We start from the raw sequence: 20,423 nt of genomic DNA, 5'->3' as shown, positions 1-20,423 counted from the left end.
ACATCAACAATCTGAAGACGGTTTCATTTTCTACAAGCTTGCTTTCATGTACATGAGAGATAAGACCTAGATAGCTGCCAAGCTCCTTCTACAGAACAAAGACACAAACTCAACATATATACAACATTCAAAATCAACAGCCCTCCCCAGTTGGATGTGATCCAATCCCTAAAGCTGCTCTTTTTAAACTCACCCAATAGAATTGCAAGCAATGTTTAAACTTCACCCAATAGAATTGCAAGCAATGTTTAAACTTCACCCAATAGAATCGCAAGCAACCCATGATTGATGTCAGGATCCTCATCCTGACAGCTATGTACAATCGCAACATCCTGTGTTGTTTGTTTGTGAGAAACAGAACAACAGAACCAGCACCCTGGATTGTTTCCCTATTGATTATTTACTACTGCTATGTCCTAGAAATACATGTTTAATGGTTAATAATGATTACTCGGTACCCTTCCTATAATTCATCTCAATCCTTAATAAAGTAATTTATGTAAAACTACTCTACTTAGAACATACATAGAACATACTGTGCAGAAGGAGGCCATTTGGTCCATCGACTCTCCACCGACCCACTTAAACCCTCACTTCCACCCTATCCCCGTAACCCAATCCCAAACATTTTGGACACTAAGGGCAATTTAGCATGGTCAATCCACCTAACCTGCACGTCTTTGGACTGTGGGAGGAAACCGTAGCACCCGGAGTAAACCCCCGCAGACACGGGGAGAACGTGCAGACTCTTCACAGACAGTGACCCACGCCGGGAATCGAACCTGGGACCCTGGCGCTGTGAAGCAACAGTACTAACCTCTGTGTTACCGTGCTGCCCCGTATGGATAGAATTGCAGCAGGGGATGGAATCAAGTGAGAACTGGGTGATAAGTCTCCAAGTTTTAACTCTGCTCCAATCCCAATCCCAATGGGCTGAAGGGGAAATTAAATTTACCTCTTCAATACAAAACAAAACTTTGAACATGAGTGAAAATCTTAGCAACAGCTTATGTCTGTATTCATGCTGCGATTGCCAAATGCACTGAACCAGCAGAGTATACCACAGATCTATGGATTAGTCAACAAAAAAGACAAGATCAGCCTGAGCTTCAGCTCTCTCATAACTGACAACTGTTTGTGTTCTGCCAAGACTTTATTGTTAAATTGGAAGCTGAATCTTTCTTTGATGTGTTTGACCTCTAAATCAAAAGTCTGCTTTGTGTCATGTAGTCAGTGATACATGAATGCTTTTTGATCTCTCGCCCACTTAGATCTGAAAATGTCATAATATTTTAAAAGATTACTGCTACATTTACCTGGTGTTCAGAAATTTGCCACATTGAAGCACTGAGTGTGGTGTTCTTTGTGTTACTTACATCAGTGTGGTTGGCGTAATGTTCACAAACACCACAAAATAGCTTTAACTTAAACAAAGCTATAAATTTATTAACACTAGTAACTTGGATTTGAAACGTACTCCTAAAGAATAAGTTGATCAATAACATCTAAACTACCCTTATCTGCAACTAATCTCACTATTGGTTTAAACTATGATCTGTAATCACTTACACTATCTGTACTTCCGACTCTCACGAGCTAACTCCTGCACATACTCTCCCACAAGGCTTAGCATCACTGCCGTATATAGTTGTAACTGTAGCTTCCTTTAGTGGCTACTCCTGACTCTTCATTAACCCTTGCAGTACTGACAGTTACGATAATACCACCCTGAGTACACCAAATATTTGTTAAGTTACCTCCATAAAGTTATGCTATGAGGGTTATGAGTGAAATACTTCTGCTATTCAATGAGCACGATTCAACTAATTGGGAACAAAATCCCACAGCGCACACGTTTAGCTGCATGTTTCCCGGTGCTTGCAGCGCCGAAAGATACATGACTATACAACGTGACTTGTGTCGTATAAGGGGCCTCAGCGGGGAATGCGTGGCTGAGACTGCACAAAGCCCTGTTTTGTACACTGAGGAGCTCTGCTTGCTGGAACTCCCCAGTGTAGCGTGAGATTGGGACACCATTTTCAAATGTCGTCCTGACCTCCAAGACCTTGAAGTGACCCCCGACCCCCACAGCCCGAACGGACTTTGGGAGGGTCTGGGAGGGCCCCTAAGGAGGGTGCCCCCCCCCCCCACTCCCCCCCCCCCCACTCCCCCCCCCTCCGCATACGCAATCAGGGCATCCCCGGCCCAATTGTACTCTCGCACAAATTTCCAGCTTGGCACCTTGGCAGTGCCAACCTGGCATCCATGCCAGCTAGCAATGCTACCTTCACCCCGGGAACCTCGGGCGAGTGACCTTTGGTCCCCACAAATGGGGACCAGACAGAACGGCACTCGTAGGCATCTCCCAGGGGATAGGAGGCCCCCAGCTGCATGCCCTTTGGGCAGGGTGGTGCCCTGGCACTGCTGGTGCCACTTGAGTACCCTTGCAGTGCCAGCCTGGCACCCTGGCAATGCTCCCATGTTGCATTTGAGCTGGGAGGGAGGTTGGGGATTCTTTTGGGGCCTTGGAGATTGGGACGGCATTTACAAATGGGGCTATGTGCTGCCTCGGCCAGGCGTTCCCCATTCAGGCCTTTCATTCAAAGCGAGTCACGTTGAATAGCCATGCCTTTCTCGGCACTACGAGTGCCGGAAACACGCGGCTAAACACGCTCGCTGTGGGACTTTGTTCCCTTTTAGGAAGATCGCGCCCAAGCGGAAATTCCCACCCTGCACGTTTTGCTGTGGCCAACTCTTTTGTGACTGAAAAATATGTGCAATTTCCTTGGACCTAATAAACATATACTACCTTTGTCAAACAGTTTTGGTAATGACAGCGTTGGTGATTTGTATTCCAATTTTCCCTCACATGTTCTCTTGCCAGTGCAGGTGTGAGAAAATCCAATAATGAATAGAAGCCTATTTAGAGTCATTGCATTGATTGTAAAGGGGCCTTGCTACAAAATGGCATCCTTGTCTTGTTGGAAATCTGTTGGAGTGGCTCATTATTCTGATTAGTTCATGTGACATTCATTCAGATTGTCAGCCCGACAAAAAGAAGATAAAATTAGGAATGCTGCAACCGGCAAGACTGTGGGTCACATATCGAGGAAGGCACCACTACTTTGAGACGGCGGATGAAGCGTGGACTTTTATTGTGGAAGAAAAACTGGAATGAGCGGGTTATTAAAAAGAACGTTTGAACAAAGTGGTGGGGCGAATGTGGGGGGCGAAGAGGGGGGTTAAAAAGGGGGGAAAGAGGAGTTTTATGTATGAATCCTGCGATGTGGTAACTTTTCTCTCTTCCACAGGTGGTGATGAGGGGAGGAGGGGAGGTGGAGGAGATGGGGCGTTGGCCATTGGGGGCGGGGCCAAGGGAGAAGCGCGGGCTTGGTTCCCGCGCTATGATAATCATGGCGGGAATAGAGAAGCAGGAAGGAGGGGGCGTCGCACGGTGCGAGCCGAGGTCACGGGGGGAAGCCGAGGTCGGCCAGAATTTGCTGACTTCTGGGAGCAACATGGGGGGAGTAATTACGCTAGCGGGGGATCTAGCGGGGGGGGTGGGAGGGGGGAATTACTGGGTTGCTGCTGCTGGGGAGAGGGGGGAGCTGGTATGGGAGGGGATGGGCGGGGGGGGGCACCGCCTGGGGGAGATACAGCTGCGTGGGAACCGGGTGAGGAGCTGGAAAAAGGGGATGGCTAATCGACAAGGGGGGGGGGGGGGGGGGTAGGAAGCCCCCCAACCCGGCTGATCACGTGGAACGTGAGAGGGATGAACGGGTCGATAAAGAGGGCACGGGTACTCGCACACCTTAAGAAACTTAAGGCAGATGTGGTTATGTTACAGGAAACGCACCTGAAACTGATAGACCAGGTTAGGCTACGCAAAGGATGGGTGGGGCAGGTGTTCCATTCGGGGCTAGATACGAAAAACAGGGGGGTGGCTATATTAGTGGGGAAGCGGGTAATGTTCGAGGCAAAGACTATAGTGGCGGATAACGGGGGCAGATACGTGATGGTGAGTGGCAAACTACAGGGGGAGACGGTGGTTTTGGTAAACGTATATGCCCCGAACTGGGATGATGCCAATTTTATGAGGCGGATGCTAGGACGCATTCCGGACCTAGAGATGGGAAAGCTGATAATGGGGGGAGATTTTAATACGGTGTTGGAACCAGGGCTGGATAGGTCGAAGTCCAGGACTGGAAGGAGGCCGGCAGCAGCCAAGGTACTTAAAGATTTTATGGAGCAGATGGGAGGTGTAGACCCGTGGAGATTTAGCAGACCTAGGAGTAAGGAGTTCTCGTTTTTCTCTTATGTCCATAAAGTCTACTCGCGAATAGACTTTTTTGTGCTGGGCAGGGCGTTGATCCCGAAGGTGAGGGGAACGGAGTATACGGCTATAGCCATTTCGGATCACGCTCCACACTGGGTAGACTTGGAGATAGGGGAGGAAACAGGAGGGCGCCCACCCTGGAGAATGGACATGGGACTAATGGCAGATGAGGGTGTGTGTCTAAGGGTGAGGGGGTGCATTGAAAAGTACTTGGAACTCAATGATAATGGGGAGGTCCAGGTGGGAGTGGTCTGGGAGGCGCTGAAGGCGGTGGTTAGAGGGGAGCTGATATCAATAAGGGCACATAAAGGGAAGCAGGAGAGTAAGGAACGGGAGCGGTTGCTGCAAGAACTTTTGAGGGTGGACAGACAATATGCGGAAGCACCGGAGGAGGGACTGTACAGGGAAAGGCAAAGGCTACATGTAGAATTTGACTTGCTGACTACGGGCACTGCAGAGGCACAATGGAGGAAGGTACAGGGTGTACAGTACGAATATGGGGAGAAGGCGAGCAGGTTGCTGGCACACCAATTGAGGAAAAGGGGAGCAGCGAGGGAAATAGGGGGAGTGAAGGATGAGGAAGGAGAGATGGAGTGGGGAGCGGAGAGAGTGAATGGAGTGTTCAAGACATTTTATAAAAAATTATATGAAGCGCAACCCCCGGATGGGAGGGAGAGAATGATGGGCTTTTTGGATCGGCTGGAATTTCCCAAGGTGGAAGAGCAGGAAAGGGTGGGACTGGGAGCACAGATCGAGGTAGAAGAAGTGGTGAAAGGAATTAGGAGCATGCAGGCGGGAAAGGCCCCGGGACCGGTTGGATTCCCAGTCGAATTCTATAGAAAATATGTGGACTTGCTCGCCCCGGTATTGACGAGGACCTTTAATGAGGCAAAGGAAAGGGGACAACTGCCCCCGGCTATGTCTGAAGCAACGATATCGCTTCTCTTAAAGAAGGAAAAGGACCCGCTACAATGCGGGTCCTATAGACCTATTTCCCTCCTAAATGTAGATGCCAAGATCCTGGCCAAGGTAATGGCAATGAGAATAGAGGAATGTGTCCCGGGGGTGGTCCACGAGGACCAAACTGGGTTTGTGAAGGGGAGACAGCTGAACACGAATATACGGAGGCTGTTAGGGGTAATGATGATGCCCCCACCAGAGGGAGAAACGGAGATAGTAGTAGCGATGGATGCCGAGAAAGCATTTGATAGAGTGGAGTGGGATTATTTGTGGGAGGTGTTGAGGAGATTTGGTTTTGGAGAGGGGTATGTTAGATGGGTGCAGCTGTTGTATAGGGCCCCGATGGCAAGCGTGGTCACGAATGGATGGGGATCTGCATATTTTCGGCTCCATAGAGGGACAAGGCAGGGATGCCCTCTGTCCCCATTATTGTTTGCACTGGCGATTGAGCCCCTGGCGATAGCGTTGAGGGGTTCCAAGAAGTGGAGGGGAGTACTTAGAGCAGGAGAAGAACACCGGGTATCTTTGTATGCGGACGATTTGTTACTATATGTGGCAGACCCGGCGGAGGGGATGCCAGAAATAATGCGGATACTTGGGGAGTTTGGGGATTTTTCAGGGTATAAATTGAACATGGGGAAAAGTGAGTTGTTTGTGGTGCATCCAGGGGAGCAGAGTAGAGAAATAGAGGACCTACCGTTGAGGAAGGTAACTAGGGACTTTTGTTACCTGGGGATCTAGATAGCCAAGAATTGGGGCACATTGCATAAGTTAAATTTAACGCGGTTGGTGGAACAAATGGAGGAGGATTTCAAGAGATGGGATATGGTATCCCTGTCACTGGCAGGGAGGGTGCAGGCGGTTAAGATGGTGGTCCTCCCGAGATTCCTCTTTGTGTTTCAGTGCCTCCCGGTGGTGATCACGAAGGCTTTTTTTAAAAGGATCGAAAAGAGCATCATGGGTTTTGTGTGGGCCGGGAAGACCCCGAGAGTGAGGAAGGGATTCTTACAGCGTAGCAGGGATAGGGGGGGGGCTGGCACTACCGAGCCTAAGTGAGTATTATTGGGCCGCTAATATTTCAATGGTGAGTAAGTGGATGGGAGAGGAGGAGGGAGCGGCGTGGAAGAGATTAGAGAGGGTGTCGTATAGGGGGACTAGCCTACAGGCTATGGTGACAGCCCCATTGCCGTTCTCACCGAGGAACTACACCACAAGCCCGGTGGTGGTGGCTACACTGAAGATTTGGGGACAGTGGAGACGGCAAAGGGGAAAGACTGGAGCCTTGGGGGGGTCCCCGATAAGAAACAACCATAGGTTTGCCCCGGGGGGAATGGATGGGGGATATGGAATGTGGCAAAGAGCAGGAATAAAGCAACTGAAAGATCTGTTTGTGGATGGGAAGTTTGCAAGTCTGGGAGCGCTGACTGAGAAATATGGGTTGCCCCAAGGGAATGCATTCAGGTATATGCAACTGAGGGCTTTTGCGAGGCAACAGGTGAGGGAATTCCCACAGCTCCCGACACAAGAGGTGCAGGACAGAGTGATCTCAAAGACATGGGTGGGGGATAGTAAGGTGTCAGAGGGACGAAGGGGAGACTATGGTAGATGAACTAAAAGGGAAATGGGAAGAAGAGCTGGGGGAGGAGATCGAGGAGGGGCTGTGGGCAGATGCCCTAAGCAGGGTAAACTCGTCGTCCTCGTGTGCCAGGCTAAGCCTGATTCAGTTTAAGGTATTACACAGGGCGCATATGACTGGAGCACGGCTCAGTAAATTTTTTGGGGTGGAGGATAGGTGTGTGAGGTGCTCGAGAAGCCCAGCGAATCATACCCATATGTTTTGGTCATGCCTGGCACTACAGGGGTTTTGGATGGGGGTGACAAAGGTGCTTTCAAAAGTAGTGGGGGTCCGGGTCGAACCAAGCTGGGGGTTGGCTATATTTGGGGTTGCACAAGAGCCGGGAGTGCAGGAGGCGAGAGAGGCCGATGTTTTGGCCTTTGCGTCCCTAGTAGCCCGGCGTAGGATATTGCTAATGTGGAAAGAAGCCAAGCCCCCGGGGGTGGAGACCTGGATAAATGACATGGCAGGGTTTATAAAGCTAGAGCGGATTAAGTTCGTCCTAAGGGGGTCGGCTCAAGGGTTCACCAGGCGGTGGCAACCGTTCGTCGCATACCTCGCAGAAAGATAGATGGAATGGAAAAAAGAAGGCAGCAGCAGCAGCCCAGGATCGGGGGGGGCGGGGGGGGGGGGGGGGGCGGGGGGGGGGGAGGAGGAACCAGAAGGACTCTCAGGGTTGTTAATATATACTGTATAATATGTATAGGTCGTTGCTACAGATAATTATATATTGGACTGTTAAATTATATTTTTGGAGAGTGTTACTTGTGATAAGGCAGTTGCCAATTAGGGTTAGTTTTCATTTTTGTTATTTATTATTTATTCATTTTCTGTTTATAAAATAGGTCATTGTTATTTGTGTTGTTATAATATTGTGTAAAGGATGCACAATGTACTGTGTTGGTTGACCAAAAATTTTCAATAAAATATTTTTAAAAAAAGAAAGTAAAAATGGCAGTTTGTTATATTGAGGCATGAATGTTTGAAGAATGTTTCCAGCTTTCCTTTAAGTGTTATTTTAGTAGTGGCATGAACTTACTTAAAATGAAAGCTTTGGCTAAAGTTGAAGAAAAAAGAATGTCATAAGAACGTGTTCAGCACTCAAATGCAATACAGCAAACAAGTAATTTCTGGTCTCACTAGGTTGAATGGGAACAATTGAGGCCAAAGGAATGAGGACTGGAAGTTCTCTTATTAGACTTAACAAATCATTTCTGCATTTCATCCACATATTAGCATTTTATATCAGTGAAAAGTGACCTTATTTATAACATAAATATTAATATTGATGTATTCTTTTCCCCAGAGTAATCGTTTGCTTTGTCAACATTCTTAGGATTGTTAAATTCCCATGAAAAGTCAAGTAAGGGGAGTTCAGGATAAATTCAGTGGCCTTTCTTTGATCATGGTTATTTTGTGTTTCTTTCCAAATAATAGTTGGCACGAGGAACTGGTTGCTGATCCAATTAGCAAGTCAGTTTGAGTCACAATTTAATTGCACAACATGGGGGAAGCAGCCAGCCCTAACAACACTTCAGAGTTGGCAAAATAATAATATAATAATCTTTATTATTGTCACTGTGGTGATATGCATCACTGTAAATACACAAGGGGTTATTGCAAATACACTAAACACTAGAGGGAGCACGAGAGACATCATGACATGCAGACATACAGCTAATGAACACACAGAATAGGACACGACCAATGGGCAGTCAAGTCACCCAGAGGTGACACTACCACAAGGGGGCAACCCATATAAAAGGACAGGGCACACATGCTCTTTCTCCTTTCTACAGGCGACACTCAGAGAGACAGGCGCAGATCGGAAGCATCACACCCTCCACATGGATTAGAGCAGACTGGTTAGTTAGACTGAGTTACTATAGCAAGATTAGCAGGAGAGTCGAACTCAAGTAGGAGAATTGTTAACTGTTCAATAAATGTGTTAAACCTATCTCCAAGTCTGAACCTTCCTTTGTCAGAGTATACATCAAGGAAGCAGCTTATGCACATGAAGAAGCATAAGACAACAGTCACAAGTCGGCTTACATTACCACTGCAATGAAGTTACTGTGAAAATCCTCTAGTTGCCACACTCCGGCGCCTGTTCGGGTACACTGAGGGAGAATTCAGAATGGCCAATTCACCTAACAAGCATGTCTTCCGGGACTTGTGTGAGGAAACCAGAGCAGCCTGTTAACATGGAGTGCACCGGCTCAAGGTCAACTACCCCTGGCTCTCAGTGGAAAAGGGCCAGTGAGGGTGCCATTGCCATATACCATCTGTTGGAATAGGACCTTTCTCGAGTCCGTTGCTGAGTCTGTTCTGCCACTGGCAATTACATTTCAGAGAGTTGACTTACCGTGTAAGACACTGAAAAGAGACTCTATGGGAACCATTGCTTTAAGTCACCCAGTAGGCCTTTGTACATCTAAGACTGGCTATGGCTGAATCTGACAGTAAGCCTCAGAAAGAGCTGGCAAAGTAATCAACTGAATGCTTCACAATAGAAACATCTTTTTAGGCATTCTTCAGAACTTGATAAAAAGTAGCACCAAGCAGATGGAATGTCAAATGCCGTGGCTCCAGGGAATACGTGCGCATCAATGAATTAGTGGAAGCAGAACAGGCCCGACCTGTGGATGAGCAGCAGAACACCTGACATTCTAGAACAATCCTGCTTTTACTGACTACAAATGTTGTGGCACAGAAGTTGTCTCTACAAAAGTTGAGACAGGCCAATAAGCTGTAAGTGAATATGGTACTGCAAGGATTCAGTGAAGGATTGCATATTGGTGAACATTACTTTTTGACCTACCACATGCTCTGTGCTGTAATTTTTTCCCAGTAAAAGAGGTGAACATGAAAGATGCCTGAGTTCAAAAACTTCAGATTGTGAACTCTCTCTTCCACCTTCACCCCCTTTTTATTTCTATATATTTATTTTCATTTCTTCCGTTGGTTTGTTTTCCCCTCAACCCCCCCTCAACCCCCCCTCCCCCCTGCGACCCTCCCCCCCCCCGCCCCCCCCCCCCCTCTCCCCCCCCCCCCCCCCCCCCCCCGCCCACACCACTTGGGCCAACTGTTCCTAGTTGCTCTTTGACACACTGCTCACCTTTTTTCTGCCATTCACACATTCTAATCTCTTTATGTGCCACTATCAGCTCCCTCCATAGGCTTAATTACCCCCATTACATTCCTTTTGTCTTTTGTCCTCGGCATGTTTGACTATCTCCACCTATCGCTGGCCACCAATCCAGTCCCACCACTCCCCGCCTCCCCACTATAGTATAAATCTGATCCTGTGGTATTATCATAACTATCAGCATTGCAAGGGTTAATGTAGTGTTGAGAGTAGCCACTAGAGGGAGCTACTGTTCCAACTGTATGAGGCAGTGATGTTAGACCTGAGGGGAGGAGTGTATACAGGAGTTAGCTAGTGAAGGTCAGAAGAGCAAATAAGGTTAGATTATAGATTATATCATGATGTGGAGATGCTGGCGTTGGACTGGGGTGAGCACAGTAAGAAGTCTTACAACACCAGATTAAGGTCCAACAGGTTTGTTTCAAATCAATAGCTTTCGGAGCACTGCCCCTTCCTCAGGTGAGGAAGGAGCAGTCCTCCGAAAGCTAGTGATTTGAAACAAACCTGTTGGACTTTAACCTGGTGTTGTAAGACTTCTTACTATAGCTTATATCAGTAGTGAGATTAGCAGTAGCTGAGTGTAGTTAGATATTATTCATCAATTGTGTATTCTTAAGGACTACGTGTCGAATCCCAGTTTAGTAGTCTAAATAAAATCATAGCTTTGTTTAAGTGAAAGCTATTTTGTGGTCCTTGTGAAACTGACGCCAATCAAGCTGAAATAAGCAACACAAAGAACACCACAGATCCCATTTCCAGTTCTCTGTCGCTTTGAAAAAGTGTCATCCAGACTCAAAATGTCAGCTCCCTTTTCTCTCCACAGATGCTGTCAGACCTGCTGAGATTGTCCAGTATTTTCTGGTTTCGTATGAAAGATGCCTGTGTGGTGTCCGAAGTATGATTTTGGAATTTTTGTTGGCACTCGACCTGTACTTATTTTGTGGGATAAGGGCCAGCAATTGGACTAGCAATGTCCTGTATTATAGATCTTGGGAAAACAGATGGAGCGTGAACGATTCATATAAAGCCTGGCGCTCACACAGGTCTAGCACAAAGATGAAAGACAGGTGCCATTCCTTCTGCTGCATGTGGCGTTGTGGTATTGTCATTGGACTAGTAATCCAGAGATCCAACGCAATGCTCTGGGGACCTGGGTTCGAATCCCGCCATGGCAGATGGTGACATTTTCATTTGTTAAAAATAAAATCTAGAATTGAAAGATAATGATGACCACAAAACCATTTTCGATTGTTGTAAAAATCCATCACGTTTACCAATATCCTTTAGGGAAGGAAATTTGTCATCGTTACCTGGTCTGGCCTATATGTGACTCCAGATCCACAGCAATGCGGTTGACTCTTAAATGCCCTCAGGGATGGGCAATAAATGCTGGCCCAGCCAACGGCAACCACATCCCATGAACGAATACAACAAAGAATGAATGGCAGTATTGCTATTTGAGATTGAGTCAGCATGTTGTGTCGTGCTCTGTAAGCAAGGAGCATTTTCAGAATGTCTCGAGAAAGCCAACAAATGCCTTCCGCAATTCATTTCCAAGTTCACTAAAGCAATGGTAACAGCGTTCTGTATTTTAATCCCCCTATATCTCGATCAAAAACAATAGGAGACTATATAATGATGTACTTTCACAGAGTTCATTGCTGAACACCGAAATAATTTATTCATAAGAAAACAGCAGTCTCATGGCTGCACTGTGCTCCCTACATGTCTCTCTCTGCCTAAGAGAGCATTCCACCCCCTGGGGTGATTACCCACTGAGTTCCAATTGGTAACCAAAGCCAGATAACCCTTTTCTGTGGTTTTACCCTTAAAGGAAAAATCACGAGAAATCACCAGAGACTCCATGAAAAATAACCCTGCCGCATAATTTATAGAAACATAGGGCACAATAGGGTGGCACAGTCGTTAGCACTGCTGCCTCACAGCTCCAGGGACAATGGTGACTGTCTGTGTGGAGTTTGCACTTCCTCCTCATGTCTGCATGGGTTTCCTCCGGGTGCTCCAGTTTCCTCCCACAGTCCAAAGATGTGCAGGTTATGTGGATTGGCCATGATAAATTGTCCTTAGTGTCCAAAAGGTTAGGTGGGGTAACTGGGTTACGGGGGTAGGGTGGAGGCGTGGGCTGAAGTAGGGTGATCTTCCCAAGGGGCGATGCATACCCGATGGGCCAAATGGCCTCATTCTGCACTGTAAACTCTATGGTTCTTTGATTCTATGATCCACCAGAAAAATGTCAAAGCCCTGTTTCGGGAGCGTTTAGTGGGGTGTTTTGCAATGGCGGCAGGTCCAAGATTGACACCGCTTTTCAACGGCACTTTGCCATTTTTTTGTGCTTTCAGAGCTTTATTAAAGCAACATTCAGTTAGACTGCGGAGAACTTCATGATTGGAATTTGTAGAGCTGCACGGTGTAATGACCAAAACTGAAAGTGTGTATAACTTTAGCGCTGGAAGCAACACCTTGAAATGGCGAGTTGTTCATTTTTCACATATGCTGGCAACTCTCCAGGCAAAAGAGAGCAGTGCGATTGTCAGCATTAAAGGCACCTTTGTTTTAAAGTTTACATGAGAATTTATTGTCAAATACAACAGGTATCCAGAAGTCCATTTATAGTTTTTCTATGCCAACTTCAAGTCATCCGTATGTACTTCAGTAATTTAATGCTGAAGGCATCAGGTTACTGAGCTGCAGGAAAATGCTGTTCTTAAACATTCCCATTACGTTTGATGCTGTAACAACGTACATGGCTGATGATAATACATGGTACACCTTCCACAAATAGCAACATCTCTGAAATTATGTCATTGCATCAAATCTCTTACATGATTAATATTCCATGGTCAGTCATATTTGATTGCAAAGGTGGGTAAATTCATCATGAGGTTTAATGTACAACTATTTAAACTTAAATTATATGAACAGCCAAAGTAACCGAACACTATAATAACGAAGGAAAGCACAATTATCTTATAGAGAAATAACTGTTACACCAGAGTTGGTATCAGAACTTGGTTTATGCAAAGCATGGCACTCACCCAACTCTAAGGAGCACACGTTATTGATTACTTTCCAGGGAGCAACATTCCTGCAAACAGTCATCCTGCAGCTGACTTCCTCAATGCTCAGTAACATTCTCATGAAGATTCACAGCTTGAATTGTATTGACACCTTGGAATGAGGTTTTATCAGCTCCCAGGTGGAGTGCTATGAGGCAGGAGACGGTGATAAAATACTGGGTGCTAGATGAGGAGGGATTCCTGATACAACCCCATCTCTGGGCCATTTTCCTGGCGGCAAGAATGGCAGCTAGTACGGTCGCCCACTGCCAGAAGTCAGGCGGACAATTTAAAGGGCCAATTGACAGTGATTTCCCTAGGCTTCTGGCATTTTGCTTCTTCTTCTTAGGCCGTCCTTTGGGATCAAGGTGACTTCCTGCCACTTTGGTTCGATGAGTTCTGAGATCCAATGCTTGATCTGCATACTTTGCCATCGGTGTGTCAGGTAGTGTTTGAAGGACTGGATAGATGAGCGGCAGGATTCTCCGTCAGCCGATGCTGGAATTGGGAAACGCGATTGGGCGGAAAATCGCATCTCAGCCGGAAATCGCGGCACTGGGTGCATGACGTAATGCCATGCTCCGACCACCGATCAGGTTGAAACGTTTGCAAACAGGTGTTTAACGTGAACAGGCGAACTTTTCAACAGGTTTGTGCCCCCGCCCCTAATGCTGTCCTGTGTGCTGCACCCATGCCAACCTCATTTGGTGTCTAATTTTACAGCCTTACAGGCCCTAATGCTACATCGAGATGGATTCCCAGGTGGCCCATTAGGGGCACAGGCTGCTTGTGGTGGTTCCTGCCCTGTGACTGGGGTCCCCTTTGTTAGCCATCCTCTGGAGCGCCCAGGCCTGGTCGGGCCCGGCGATCTCTCAGGTGTCCCAGTGGTGTGGTGCCACCCTATTCTGCCTCTTGCCCATCGGATGCGCCAGGGATAGGAGGAGAGCTCCGAGGATTGTGGTGTGAGGGAGGTGGAGTGTTGGGGTTTGGGTGAGGGGATGGTTTGTGGCCGATGGGGTGGTGTGGGGATTGGGAGGTGGAGTGTTGGGGTTTGGGTGAGGGGATGGTTTGTGGCCGATGGGGTGGTGTGGGGATTGGGAGGTGGAGTGTTGGGGTTTGGGTGAGGGGATGGTTTGTGGCTGATGGGGTGGTGTGGAGATTGGGAGGTGGAGTGTTGGGGTTTGGGTGAGGGGATGGTTTGTGGCCGATGGGGTGGTGTGGGGATTGTGCCGCACGTGCCATAAGGACACCGCAACTCAGCCAAGGGTCACTTGGCTCCCCGATGCTAACCTCCACCTCGCGGACTGCCCTCTCCACAGGCCCACTGACCAAGTCCGGTGCCTGCTGCTCTTTCACGGTGAGGGGCTGCAGGTCAGTGGGCCCCCTCCAGTCTTCTGTGGTTGTGCATTGCCTTCTCCTTGTGTTAGGGGACGGGACGGGGAGAGGCAGAAAATGCAGTGTTAGGCAGTCGGACGTGGGCAGCACAGGGGGTGGGCAGCTAGTGGCCTTTGTGACCAGGGCACCAAGCCATGGCAGACAGTATGGGTGTTGGCATGTGATGCCGGAGACTGCTGGCGTGTGGGGTTTGGTTGCCCTCTGAGTTGGGGTGGGGTTGGGTTACGAGTGTGTGGGACAGGGCTTAGTGCCAGGGTCATGGTGCTGGCTACACATCCTGGCCGCCTTGAGGAGGTTGTGCAGCTTTTTCTGGTACAGATGGCTGGACCTGGCAGTGGGGCCCACGGTGCTCATGGCCTCTGCCACCTGATCCCAGGCCCGCTGTATGGCAGCGGGTGGCAGCCTCATTCCCACCCCAGAGTGCATGCTGCCCTGCCACTCTTCTACAACGCCCAGCAGGGCCTCGAGCTCCGCATCCGTGAACCAGGGTGCCGCTCTTTAGGTTGCCATCTTGTTGGCTGGGATGAGTGTGAGTGGGGAGTGGGGTGCTTATATGCTCCTTGCCAGCCTCTTGAGTACCAATCCCGACCCCGGTGAATCAGAAGCTGTTTTTCATTGGAATTGCTCTAGCTTCACGCGGCGCCGGTGCTAGCCCATTAACGGATCCTAAATTGTTCCGGGACCAACGCCGCTTCAGTGGTTGTAGAACACTTCCGATTCAGTCCCGGCGTCAGCATTTAGTCTCTGAAACAGAGAATCCAACCTGAGTTGTTGGGAGGTTGATGCACTCCCTCTGAATCCTCAACTTCATCTCTGCATGTTCCCGATGAAGCCTTGCAATTGGTTCATTGTCTCCCCAAACAAATCTTCTCCTTTTGGTCAGTCACTGGCCAGGGACTCCCAAGAGTCGGTGAGAATGTTTGACCTCTTCAGGAATCCTTTGAGGAGATCCCGAAAGCTTTTCTGACTCTATGGGAGTCCACTGCCACAACTGAGTTCCAAGTGCGGCAGTTGTTTCGAGAGTCTAGTGTCAGGCCCACAAACTGCAGGTCCTGCCCAGTGGAGCAGGTTTTGGGTAAGCGTCAAGATGCTTGGGACAGGGCGCTGCTGTTGGACCACCTTTCTTGCCATTGAAGTTGAAGGACCTTACAAAAGCACCACTGGCGATATTTCCCCAGTGTTCGGAGGTGCCTCCTGTAGGTTGTCTAGGTCTCTGAAGCATAGAGGAGCATGGCATTTTGTTGGTGTTAGAGTGAGCCCCTGCCACAAGTGGAGGCTTCCAGCTGCATGGAGGCAGGCTCCCAGTAGCTTCCCAGGGGATGGGGGTGGGAGCATCATAGCCAGAGGCTCAAAAAGGGGACTACTGGCAGCTGCCTCTGCCCCACCACCACCCTCCAAATGCCAGGGCCCACCTATCTGGCCCTGGTATAGGAGCAAAGGTTTTTTTATCTCCCCTGTGAGATCGCCTCCAACTAGAGGTGCCCCTTCGTTCTCCTTGCACCATCAGCCTCAGCCACCTCTCCTGGTGGTTCTGCGGAGGCTGCAGTGCCCTCTAATTGGGCGATAAACACTGTGAGCCAACCCACTGTCCTTAGTTGGGATGGCAGGTCAGGTGGCAGCCTCTCAGTTGGTCCTGCTGGCTGGCTGCGCGGGCATCGAGAGTTGCCTGAACAGGGACTCGATCACCCCATGCTGGGAAAATCCCAGCCCCTTCATCGTCGTGGTAGAGATAGAGATCATTGTCAATAAGAAAAAGAACTCAATTTTTTCTTTAAACTTGGCTATTTCCAAAAGATATGTTGCCAATAGCAGGTTCTCCAATTAAATATGAAGTAAGATTTGTTCGCGCCCATTAAAATGAAAGATTCAGAGAGTTTGTTCAATATTCTTCTGGAATTTTGACACTGAGAAACATATACTGTAGCCGAGCAATTGAAATAAAACAGTGCTATATTTAATGTGGAAATCGTTTGTTACAGAGGCCTATGTTTTACTTGTTAATCATTGGATTACGTATGAAAACAATTCAGCATCAATTTGGAAGAAATTGCTGAAACTGACTCTCACAAAAGGAATTGGAGTTCTTTAACAAATAGATCAGCACGCCAACTGTGTTACGTGCTTCGTATGATTTCCGACCAGTATATGTGATCAAAATTAGGCCTGACGATGAATAATCCTGCCTGCTTTTGTTTTAAGACAAGGCTGCATACTCTGCGATTTCCATGGTGATAATGGTATTTGAGGTTAGAGAGGCTTCAGCTATGGGCAGCATTGGTTTGAAAAGCAAGACGTTGGCTGGCTTTCTTTCATTCCATCACTATTCTGTGAGGAAGCCAGCCAAACCTATCATAAATCATGCAACATCTGTAATAGTTATGGTCTCACTGTAAACGATCAACAGTTTAGGAACATTTGAATCATGCCCCTGCCTGGAAATTACTGCCAAATGCACCACAGGAATATCAATATCTGTAATTCAGCTTTTAATTTCAATGTTTTTCTGCAATTTCTGGCTCTCCCGCACTCATTTCTTTCCTAACTTGCTCCAGATACAGAAGCAAATGGTCCTGAGTTTAGAGTGAAGCTATGTGACTGGGCAATCTCGACTAACGATAATGGTTTTCTTCCTCTCTTGGCGGGGTTTTCTGGTCCTTTCCGCCGGCGGGGCCTTCCAGTCCCGCTGAAGTCAATTCCCTGCCGCAGGTGCCCGTGTGGTGGAACGGACGGGTCATGCAAATTGTCATTGGCTTCGACGGGAACGGAAGGTCCTTCTGGCAGCCGAAGGTCACCCCACCCATCACCCAACCTCCCGGAGGCCCCTACCTACCTGCCCTGCACTGCCCCACCCTTCAAACACCCCCTCCACCTTAATTTCATGGGCATGGCCCCCACACCCCCTTATCCTTGTCAGTGCCACCCTGGCACTCAGGTCATCTGGACTCGAAACGTTAGCTCTTTTCTCTCCCTACAGATGCTGCCAGACCTGCAGAGGTTTTCCAGCATTTTCCTTTTGGTTTCAGATTCCAGCATCCGCAGTAATTTGCTTTGCTCCAATGTCAATTGAAGTTCAGAGGAAATTTACTCAACTAATCCCTCTGGAATGGGCGGGTTGTCTTATGAGGAAAGTTTGGACAGGCTAGGCTAGTATCTGCTGGAGTTGAGAAGAGCGAGAAGCGACATGATTGAAGCATAAAGGACCCTGAAGGATCTTGACTGGTTGGATGTGGAGAGGGTGTTTTCTCTTGTGGGAGAATCTAGAACTCGTGGGTCACTTTCTGAAAAATAAGAAGGGGCGGGTTTTACAGGGAGTTTCCCCACCACTATTCAATGACACTTAGTCACTTTTTCAGGCCTGGGGAGTTTCTCACTGGTTTAGTCCACACTTAGCACTGGGAGCTGAACTAATTGACCGGGCCACATTTTGAAAGGGTGCCCCGATCTCTAAATGAGATTGTGGGCCCCATACACCCCCCACCCATGGGCAATGTCGCCCCCCACACACATGGACACTACCCGGCACACCCCAAGTGAGGCCACCCCGCTATGGGGTCCCTGGGGGCCCCCCTCTTCAGGCCCCCCTCTTCAGGTCCTCCCAAGCCCCTTACAGCACCCCTCCCTTCTAGGACCTAGGACTCCCACCCATTACCCAACCTCCCAGAGGCCCCTACTTACCTGCCCTGCACTCCCCCATCCTTCAAACATCCCCTCCACCTTAATTTCATGGGCATGGCCCCCCACGACCCTGGCACTCAGGCACCTTTGCATTGCCACCCTGGCACCCAGGCAGTAATCCTGACAGCTTGGCAGTGCCATCTGGGCATCGCCCATGGGGAGGGTCAGGTAGCCACCCTGCACTTACCCTTACGATCCAGGGTTATCCGATGGCCCAGAGACTCCCCCCCCCCCCCCCCCCCCCCGGGTGCTGTTCCGTCTGGTCCACGTTTGTGTGGACTGATCGGCGCCCAGCTGCTGCCTCCCTGGGGAGGCCGAAGAATCGAGGGAGGCCGTTGGATCCCATGCAGGTAGGTCATTAAGTAGGTTTACAACCTACTTCTGTGAGTGTCATTCAGTCCCGTCCATTGTGTTCCGACCCGACGTCTCGTCGGACTCTGGAGAATCTCGCGAGACGCGGAGTCTGTCGGGAGGCTCACTGCAAGCCTCTCCCGGCATTCTCCGGTCTTGTTGCGCTCAAGCGATAGTGCAAAGCAGCCGGAGAATTGCACCAGTTCAAAACAGAGGTGAGGAGAATTCTTTTCTTGCAGAGGATCGTAGGTCTCTGGAATTCACTTCCTCAAAAGGTAGTGGAAGCAGATTCTTTGAATATTTTTAAGGTCTTCTTAAGGAAGGGGTGAAAGATTATCGGGGTTAGGTGACAATGTGGTGTTGAGGTTACAATCAGATCAGCCATGATCTTATGGAATGGTGGAGCAGGCTCGAGGGGCCGTGTGGTCTATTCCAGCTCCTAACCATATATTCAGGGGCTGGTTTAGCAAAGTGGGCTAAACAGCTGACTTATAATGCAGAACAAGGCCAGCAGCGCGGGTTCAATTCCTGTACCAACCTCCCCGAACAGGCGCCAGAATGTGGCGACTAGGGGCTTTTCACAGTAACTTCATTGAAGCCTAATATAATAAGCGATTATTATATTATATTCATATGTTCACATATCGCTGTGGAGATCTCAGTAACTTCAAAGTAATCTAAGGCCTTGCTTTACATCAATAGATAAGCAGCAAAAACACAAACTTATCAGAATATTTGAGCGATGTTAGAGACCAATCAATCTAAAAGTTCCTGGAAATGTTTACATATCCACATCTAGTCGCCTTAACATTTGCTTCCAATTAGAATTGCTCAGAGTACTGTATTCTATAGAATTGCTCAGAGTACTGTATTCTATAGAATTGCTCAGAGTACTGTATTCTATAGAGTTGCTCAGAGTACTGTATTCTATAGAGTTGCTCAGAGTACTGTATTCTATAGAGTTGCTCAGAGTACTGTATTCTATAGAGTTGCTCAGAGTACTGTATTCTATAGAGTTGCTCAGAGTACTGTATTCTATAGAGTTGCTCAGAGTACTGTGTTCCAGAGAATTTCTCAGAGTACTGTATTCTATAGAGTTGCTCAGAGTACTGTATTCTATAGAGTTGCTCAGAGTACTGTATTCCAGAGAATTGCTCAGAGTACTGTATTCTATAGAGTTGCTCAGAGTACTGTATTCTATAGAGTTGCTCAGAGTACTGTATTCTATAGAGTTGCTCAGAGTACTGTATTCTATAGAGTTGCTCAGAGTACTGTATTCTATAGAGTTGCTCAGAGTACTGTATTCTATAGAGTTGCTCAGAGTACTGTATTCCAGAGAATTGCTCAGAGTACTGTATTCTATAGAGTTGCTCAGAGTACTGTATTCTATAGAGTTGCTCCGAGTACTGTATTCTATAGAGTTGCTCAGAATACTGTATTCTATAGAGTTGCTCAGAATACTGTATTCTATAGAATTGTTCAGAGTACTATATTCTATAGAGTTGCTCAGAGTACTGTATTCCAAAGAATTGCTCAGAGTACTGTATTCTATAGAGTTGCTCAGAGTACTGTATTCTATAGAGTTGCTCAGAGTACTGTATTCCAGAGAATTGCTCAGAGTACTGTATTCTATAGAGTTGCTCAGAGTACTGTATTCTATAGAGTTGCTCAGAGTACTGTATTCTATAGAGTTGCTCAGAGTACTGTATTCTATAGAGTTGCTCAGAGTACTGTATTCTATAGAGTTGCTCAGAGTACTGTATTCTATAGAGTTGCTCAGAGTACTGTATTCCAGAGAATTGCCCAGAGCACTGTATTCTATAGAGTTGCTCAGAGAGCTGTATTCTATAGAGTTGCTCAGAGTAC

Source organism: Scyliorhinus torazame, chromosome 11, assembly GCF_047496885.1.
Source record: "Scyliorhinus torazame isolate Kashiwa2021f chromosome 11, sScyTor2.1, whole genome shotgun sequence".
Lineage (NCBI taxonomy): Eukaryota > Metazoa > Chordata > Chondrichthyes > Carcharhiniformes > Scyliorhinidae > Scyliorhinus > Scyliorhinus torazame.
Note: the sequence above shows the minus strand (reverse complement) of the source record.